This window comes from Teleopsis dalmanni, chromosome 2 (genome assembly GCF_002237135.1).
Source record: "Teleopsis dalmanni isolate 2A chromosome 2, ASM223713v2, whole genome shotgun sequence".
NCBI classification, from domain to species: domain Eukaryota; kingdom Metazoa; phylum Arthropoda; class Insecta; order Diptera; family Diopsidae; genus Teleopsis; species Teleopsis dalmanni.
This window is the reverse complement of record NC_051847.1, coordinates 74,987,299-74,996,502: the sequence shown is the minus strand read 5'-3', so window position 1 is coordinate 74,996,502 and position 9,204 is coordinate 74,987,299.

Sequence of the window (9,204 nt, the reverse complement as noted above, 5' to 3'; positions counted from 1 at the left end):
TTCAATAAACTTTCTAAGAATAATAGTCCATATATCAAATTTTTTACTACCGCCAAAGGCAGTGAAAAATCCTTCTGCTGACTCTCCCTACTTAGTCTGTATGTAATCATAAAAAAGGAATACCATAAATGCATTAAGAAAAAAGAATTTTTGATGCTAATGATCAAACATTAAGTTATATACCAGATAGCAATAAAACCAGACCCAACTGCCTAAGAGGTATTAAAAAACAGTTTTTATTTTGAAAAATTGCCGTAAAAACAAAAGAAGAAGAAAATTGAAAAAAAAGGTGGCAATTAAAAACGCATGAACGCAGAAGCTTCCATGTTCAGCACTAATGGTGCGCACACTAGGAAAACGCAAGGGGAACGCTGATACCAAGGAAGAACCAACAACAACAAAACGGAGGAAATTAAGAAGACACAAATAATTTAATGGCCACCAAATCAACAGCAAAATATGGCGGCATTTGTTGTTATTACGCATATGGAAAAAAAATGGAAAAGATGGAAAAAACTGGATAGCTGGTCAGATGCTTAAGTGGAGTTTTTATTAGTTCAGACGCAAATCGAGCATAAAATTTTTAATTAAATAAAGTTTTCGTAAGAAAGACAAGAGTTGGAAAAAGTGTAACAGTTGCTAGTAATTCTACAGAACTCTAGAATCCAAGCCCGTAGCGCTTATGAAAACTATTTCCACATTTACTGTAACAAACCCTTGAATATCACATTTTTAATTATTTTAATCAAAAGTAGATTCACTTCCAACGAGTAATAGTGGACAGCCGAGTGTACACTTTACAGTGTACCTGATGGTGTGAAACGATATTTCATTTAATTAATTAAATTTACCGCAGCCTTTGATTTGTTCACCTCTCATTTAAATCAAATGGTTTTTATTTTTATTTTTTTTTGTTTTTTTTTATGATTACGTTATTTTTTATAATTGAAGAAAATTTGTCATTAAAGTATTTTTAAAGTACTATTTTTTTTTCTTCGAAATTATTTTTTTTTACTTGGGAATAAATAATTAAAAACAAACATTTAATTCCTACTAATTTAAACCGCCAAAGTAAACAAAGTGTGAAATTAATTAAAAACTCCATTTATTTTTCTACTGTTTTATCTACAATTTTTCACTTCGTGAGTTCATTTGAATCTTCAACTTAATTGAATTTGAGCTCAACTATCCAAATTATTAATTGTACTTAGCTTATTTCTTTTACCATGGAAATATATGGCACATAAATTATGTTACATATTGCTTAATATAATCTCAACTACCAGAAAATTGAATATTTCCTTCTAGGAAATAGATTATGTAATATAATTTAGTACTTCTCAAATAGATTAACCGCGTTTTGTCTTTTTGACTCATGCATTTTATTTTATAATACTTTGATTTTATTAAAACTAACAAGTGTAAACACTGTATATATATGTAAGAGATTTTGGATCACAGGTTTATGCCAATCCAATCGCATCATTCAACTCACACTTATCTTTTCATACAGGTCTATAAGTTTACTCCCAAGTCTTTCTAAACTCTTTCAAAGAGCTCTGCTTTTGAAGCTTAAACCATTTCTTGACAGTCAAAACATTATACCCACCCACCAGTTTGGTTTTAGGAAAAAACATGGAACAATAGAACAATTGAATCGTATAATGTACGAAATAAGACACGCATTTGACCTCAGAGAATATAGTTCCGCGGTAATTCTCGTCTCGACTTCACGACAAGATACGCTGTCTATTACATACTAACATCCACTCAGTTTTAGAATCGTATCTACAGAACAGTTGATTTAAAGTCAAATGTAAATCATTTACTACTACTAATTTGCCAATAGAAGCTGGCGTTCCAGGAAGTGTTCTTGACTCTATCTTATACGTACTTTATACATCTGATATTCCAATAAATAATTCAGTTGTCACCACAATGTACGGTAATTTTACGTCGTAACAAAAACGTTGTATTAGCTTTAAACCAACTGCAATCGCACTTATGAGTGAAAAAAGGGGTGTGGAAATGGTTGTCAAAATGGCGAATTAATATTAATGAACCAAAACGTAAACATGTAATTTTTACCTCAAATCGAAGTATATCTCTAACAATTTCACTAAATAATATTTCACTACCACAAGCAGATAATATAACGTATTTAGATATTTAACTTAGATCGACGACTATCTTGGCGCAAGCATATTTAAGCCAAAAAATTTCTAATGTAGCTTCAAGCCTCTAAGTTGCATTGGCTTATTAATAACAGCACCTCGCTGTGCCTAGAACAAAAAATACTTTTGTATAACAGCATGATAAAACCAACATGGACTTATGGTATCCACCTGTGGTACCACAATGGGCCATTATTTGAGCTCAAGTGAGCTTTTTGGAAACAAGGCCGCCATTTCAACCTACCTACCTATGGTACCCAGCTAACATATTAGCTAATGCTAGTGCTTCAAATATTGAAATTATCCAAAGAGCTCAGTTAAAAATACTGACAACAATTACTGGTGCCCCATAGTATATCAGGAATGAAAACACTGTGGACCGAATAGTATATGTATACCATTAGTATTTATATAGGTATGTATTATTTATTATATATTATTTATATATTATTTATTTATTTTATTATATATATATATATTATTTATTTTGTGCCTCATCACTGATTGATATGTACATACTTGTTTTTCCCTCCGTACTATGAAGCTTGTTCCTCAATCAATCAATCAATCCAGTACGTTCCCAGGGGAACATTGGGCCATATGGTTACAGTTGTACCTATCGCATTGATTCTGTTTGAACGTGAGTTTCGCACCTCCAAATCCGTAATGCGTGCTGCCGAAGCAGGTGGATTCGCCGTATCAGTACTGGTACCACTTGGAGACTGTATTATCATCGGATTTTGACTCATGTTTTATCCAGAAAAGTAAAAGGGAGCAAAGCCCTGACGATGGGTTACAATCGCAATACCAGTCCTGTAAGCTTTGCACGTAGTGACACGTCACTTTTAAATAGGCCGCACCTAACATGGAGAACAGACGCCTTTTGCAGCCGCTCAATATGAGTACCGACGCTACGTTGTGGTTCCTCAATAGCATACAATATCTCTCAAGCATTCCGATATTCGCTATCCCTGATTAGATCTTTCTCTATATTTAATATTTTCACTGTACCTGAGGTTGTTTTTCAACCTCAATGATATTCACTCTTAAATCCAATAAAATAATAATACATTTTTACTTGAATTGCATGGAATATTTTCGCGGATTTATAAACTTTCATTAATAATCAGGCAGAAGCATATGATGGCCTTTTACGATTTGGAGTGTAACACTTCATGTGCTTAACAGAAGAATCTGCCTGCTGTGAAAAGAATAAATGTCTTCATATAAATTTGAATCTTTTTTCTTGGTTAAAAATCCGAAATAATTACAAAGCACGAAATTTGGCACGAATATTTTTTAAAAAATATGGCCAACTTTACTGATTAATGTTTTTGATTTTATTTTTTCATTTTCACGATGTTGTATACATAATACATAATTTTTTTATGTTTGTGAAGTTGTAGTGTTGTTCATCGGTTGGTGCAAAGAAATGCCTCAGGCAATCCTTGATGATTTTATTTAACGAGGAACAACACAATGTGGAACACGCAAACGTCACCATTTTGAAAGAAGCAATTTCGAAATACAAATTGCATGCAAAAAAGTTAAACGCTGGAGGCATGAAAAGGCAACGATAATCATGATCATCAGTGCAACGGGCAGGAATCCAATAAAACGCGCACATAGAAAAAATTATTGGAACGTCAGCCGGGGAGTTAATATTTCAGAACACTTTGCATCTATAAAGTTGTTTATGAGTTTGTTGATTGTATGAGAAGTGTGCGGACAAAAAACGTAATTAAGATTACATCTTTGAAAATATTTAAAAGGTTTTAATCACATGGAACAGTCAACTTATGGGTTAAGTAAAACAGAAAATTCTATTGGAATACTTATAGATTTGCTACAAATAAATATATTGTTTTTTGGGAGATAAAAACTACATACATATACTCATGTATATGTATAATCCCTGACAAAAGCACTAATGAACCATAGTGCTCCGATCAAGACTAAGAATGAAAAATGGGCCAAGACTAGTGTGGACAAAGTAAACCTGTTTGTTGAACATTTACAAGAAACATTTACTCCAAACGAAGGAGTCAGCGTAATGACTCTCAATACAGATTGGTTAGAAAGGGGAATGACTATAAGTCCCATTATTCCCATATAACTCCCGTTATATTCATACGTACTCTTCCATATTCAACAACGTATACGTGCTTTCAACCTCATCTATGTAGAAAATACATCAAATGTTATTCTAGTTTTTAAGTTTAAAATCAAGGCATTTCAAAATTAAGCATTTAACAGCTCTTTGATTGAACTAACTCCTGACAAAAGCACTAACTACTCGTTGTGGAAAGCAGCTAAAGTTTTAAAATGTCACTGGACGTCTAGTGAACATAGTGTTTCGATCAAGACCCAGAATGAAAAATGGGCCAAGGCTAGTGTAGACAAAGTAAACCTGTTTGCTGAACAATTACAAGAAACATTAACTTCAAATGAAGAGGCCAGCGAAATGACTCTTAATACAGATTGGTTAAAAAGTGGAATGACTATAAGTCCCATTACTACTAAAGAAGTGGTAAGTCAAATACAAAAAGTAGCTTTAAAAAAATCGCCGGGTTTTAATCTCATAACAACAAAAGTTTTACGGGAATTAATCAAGTCTAGCATTAAACGTTTAAACGTTTATATTTAATAAATATATGTTTTAAATTGAAATACGGAAAATGGTAGAGGTAATTATGATACTTTAACCTAAAAAATCACCCAACAACGTATCCTTGTATAGGTCAATATCTTAGCTTCCCATTTTATCAAAACTTTTCGAAAAACTACTTCAAAAGCGATTGGAACGTATTATTGAAAATAAAACTATAATCCCAACTTATCAGTTTCGTATTCCAATGCTATGACACTATTCGACCCTTGAACATTGATTTCAACTATTCAATAATTCTATATACTCATTTTGTAATTATCTATTAGCAATTATTTGCATCAATGGGTTAACTTATTATAAATGAATACAAATAAGGTCATTGCATCTAAAGTAGCAAACCTGTAGCGTATTACGAGTAGTACAAGCAATTTGGATGGCTTATATATTCACATGTATTATATATATAAACTATTGTTTTCAATAAAGAAAATTTTATTGAGCAGTAATGAAATTGCAACAACAAAAATTTTTTATTATTTTTAATTATTTAAATTTTTGACTGTTTCGAGCTGTATGAATAGAAATATTCAATCAAGTTTCCAATCAAGTTTCAAATCGTGGAATAACATTAGCATGACTTTCTCCATATTATATTTCTAGATTAGGTTCTATACTCAAAAAACAAACCTCTACAAAAAAATAGTATTTAAATTTAATAATTAAAAATTAAAAATATAATTAATTAATTTAATTATTCTGCAGCTGCTTTATTATTTTGTTTTAATATAACAGAGTAAGTTAATTTATTAATGAACTTTCACAGCAAATCAACAAAACTCTAAAGTTCGAATATACAAGTCAGGTACGGATTTGGGTTAGTTGGCTAATGAGCACTGACTCTGAGCTTCAAATTTGGCAGGGTATGAGTTCCACCCTTGGTACTTGTAGTCTCAACAAATTATTCACGAATAATTAAATACAAGTAATATCTCCAAGTTCACTGATGAAGGGTATTTAGCAATGCTAGAAACAGGTGTATGGTCAGTTAAAAATTCAATTAATTATAATAATAAAAAATTCTTGTTGTTGCAATTCACTACTATAACAAATTATTTGATATATTGTATAATATGAATAACAATTATGAATTTATTATCATTGACAAGCATCAATTTTCTAAGTATCAATTGATGTACGGTTAATCATAATTAGTTTATAAAATTAAATTATTTTAAAAATATAATTAAATTTAATAAATAAATTAGAAATTTTAAATTATAATTCTTTGACTATATAAAAAATTGTATCTTCCAATTTAAGAGGAAACTTTAAATATGAAATTAAATATAATTTAGTTATAAAATCTTCGGAGTATTGCTAAAAATAGCGCAATTACTGGCAATCCTTAAACTAAACAAAAAATATATTCCTTTTTAGAGTTAATAAAGTTCTTCTTTGCGAACGCACGCATCTACGACAGCCGTAAACGAAGTTATCCCACATACTTGAATCTTAAGTAACCTAAGAGCGACTCCGGAAAAAACTTAAAATATCTCCATATTCCCTTTAATTGTGCAACGTATCGAGCCCATTTTAGTTAAATGCACTTATCTGCAGAGGCTATAAAGTTGCTTTAGTTTTTATTGAATGCAACTAATAGCAGCTCCCTTGCGGCGGGACGTGTAGGCGTACAACGCGTACGAATATGATGAGGCCTTCCACGTTAACCATTGCGGACTTGATTGTTTAAAATGTCTTCCAACGCTTTAACAGAATTTTAAACAATTTCATTTTATATTCCCTCGAATTCATGTTACTTGTTTTGGTCGATTTTAACAAGCTACGCTACTTCGCCATTCTTTAGAGGTCTTCGTATGCTGGAGCTGGTATACATATGCTTACATAATATGGTTTACGTCTGCTATATGGAACTGTGCACAACCTAAAAGGGCAGAAACCAATCAATTTTGTTAGTTATTTTATTTTTTCAAACTTTTTTTTATTTTACTTTCATCCTTTATCGCACGTTCCAAGTTAAATTCTAAAAGGGCTTCTTCTCCGTTCAAGCCATCCTTCCGTCCATTAATTTTTTTATTTGTTTGTCTGTAGAATTTGTTTGGCATAAATTACAAGAACATAAAAATTCAATTTCGTTACTTCTTTGGAACATTTTTATTTTTCTCTCTGTACATACAATTATCAGGAAATAAGCATAAATATTTGGTCAAAATATTTTGCAGACTTAAAGAACCATTAAAACTAACTCATAAAAAGAAGTGATCCTTTTATTATTTCCTTTAATGAGATAGTCACTCCGTAAAATGTAAAATTGAATAGAATTATATTCAATTTTTAGGACCATAATGTTGCGCCATATATATTAAGATCTAGATAATATATATTTATTTATATAGATATCCATAACTTGATATTTTACACTATTTGACGAACGTCGACTATAAAAACATTATTCACCAATATGATGCAACTATTACCAGACTAATATAGAATAAGCTTTATTAGGTGCACAAAATCTGTTAAGGAAACTATAGATGTACCTACAAGAACCAGATTAGTAGTACAACCATACGCACTGTAGTCTTACAATGGAATCAATTGGACTGAAATCAGCATTCCGATTGTCGATTGAAGGAAAATTAAAAATTGTTGTCACTGCAATAGTATAAAATTTCAAGAATAATTGGAATATGACTACTTTAGTTTCGTATCCAAACCTTCAGTTATCTACTAACTGAAGCTTTGCCACCGTCATGGCCTTTTAACCATTTTCATGGTTAAAAACCCATGCTCTCAGTCTATTGCCAAATGACAATACCCGGACACAGTGAAGTCTGGTTACCGGAAATATTTCCCCAGAAAACATCATACCTAGCACTACCAATTACATAAATGATGGTATGTCTTAGTAACATACAATAAAAATGAGTATATACTATAATCTAATTAATGAAATAAAATAAAATAAAATAAAATAAAATAAATTAAAATATTTTTTACGAGTCCACGTACGTCCGTCATTTTAATTTGAAGATATAGGAAATAATAATAGATATTTGAAAATTATGTCGATTGTTCTCTAGCAGTTTTAATTACATAGCAGAATTATAGAATCACGCCAAAATTTACAGTGAATAGCTACAAATTTAACCTAACCTGCTCAAAATCAATATGCGGAACAATCGATACATTATACTGACCCAGTACATGCGGCGAAGAATGTAGACACTCATCTTCTCTGTATAAGTTAAAATATCCCAATAAAACTTTTTTCTGTAAAATAAGATGTTCCACTAAAAATACATGAAGGAAGTTCCACATTTTTTCCTTATCCTACAAGATTAAGTTGCGCTGATAGATCATGTATTTTTCCTCTTTATTTTAACTTTGATTTGGAAGCTAAAGCCTGTTTTTCTTTTCACGAATGTTATAGAAAATACTGAAAATACATAACAAAATAAATATAGAAATAATATTCAAGTGAAGTCGATGCCCAGCCTACCGAACATCTATTTAAAGTTCTTTCGTAAGTCGCCTTCTGCTGTTACTCAATTTTAAACAATCTTTACCAAACTATTATCATGTAATCATAATCCAGATCGAAGAGTAAATCAGGATTTTTTAATGTCGATGACATTTATTCCATTATTTATTCTATTATTTATTCTCCTTTCTAATCACTTTCTAAATTGCATTTCATCAGTAATCTTCCTGTACCTATAGTTTTCGCTGTTTAAAACTACCATGTTGTATTCATGTCGGCACGATATTATTGTAGAAGGGTAAAGTTTGTAGACTTAATTTAATTTAACAATATCCAAAGAAGTTAAATTGATTTTATTTTCTATAAATCGTTCCACAGACAAAGTATTTCTAATTTTACGATATTTTATTGCAGAGTATATAGGGGGTTCATTATCATTATATCTTACCTTAACACCATAATCCATAAATAAAATAGTTTTAATCTCTCTTTAAGTTTAATTATTTTCAACACTCATCATATTTTATTAATTGAATGATATGATTTTTAAAATATCTCAGGCCTATGTTATAGTAATTTAATCTTTTTGAGTCCTTCTATGGATTGACAATGGAAAATTGACAAAAATATCCATTTGCTATAAAGAACAATTTAGTATCATTCTTTGCTCATTGGCACGTTCCCTCATTTCCTATAGTAAATATATAGTAAATGAACGCCTCACCTGCACCTCACCTGCTTTAAATATGTGACAATAATCTCGGGGCTCATTGAAAGAAACTTGAAATTACTTTTCCATTCAAATTTAATTAACAACTTTATAGAAGTATTTGTTAATTCAATTTTGTTAAAGTTTAAATTATTTTATTTATTAAAATATGCTTTCCAGTTCTCTTATTATATTATCTAGACGGAAT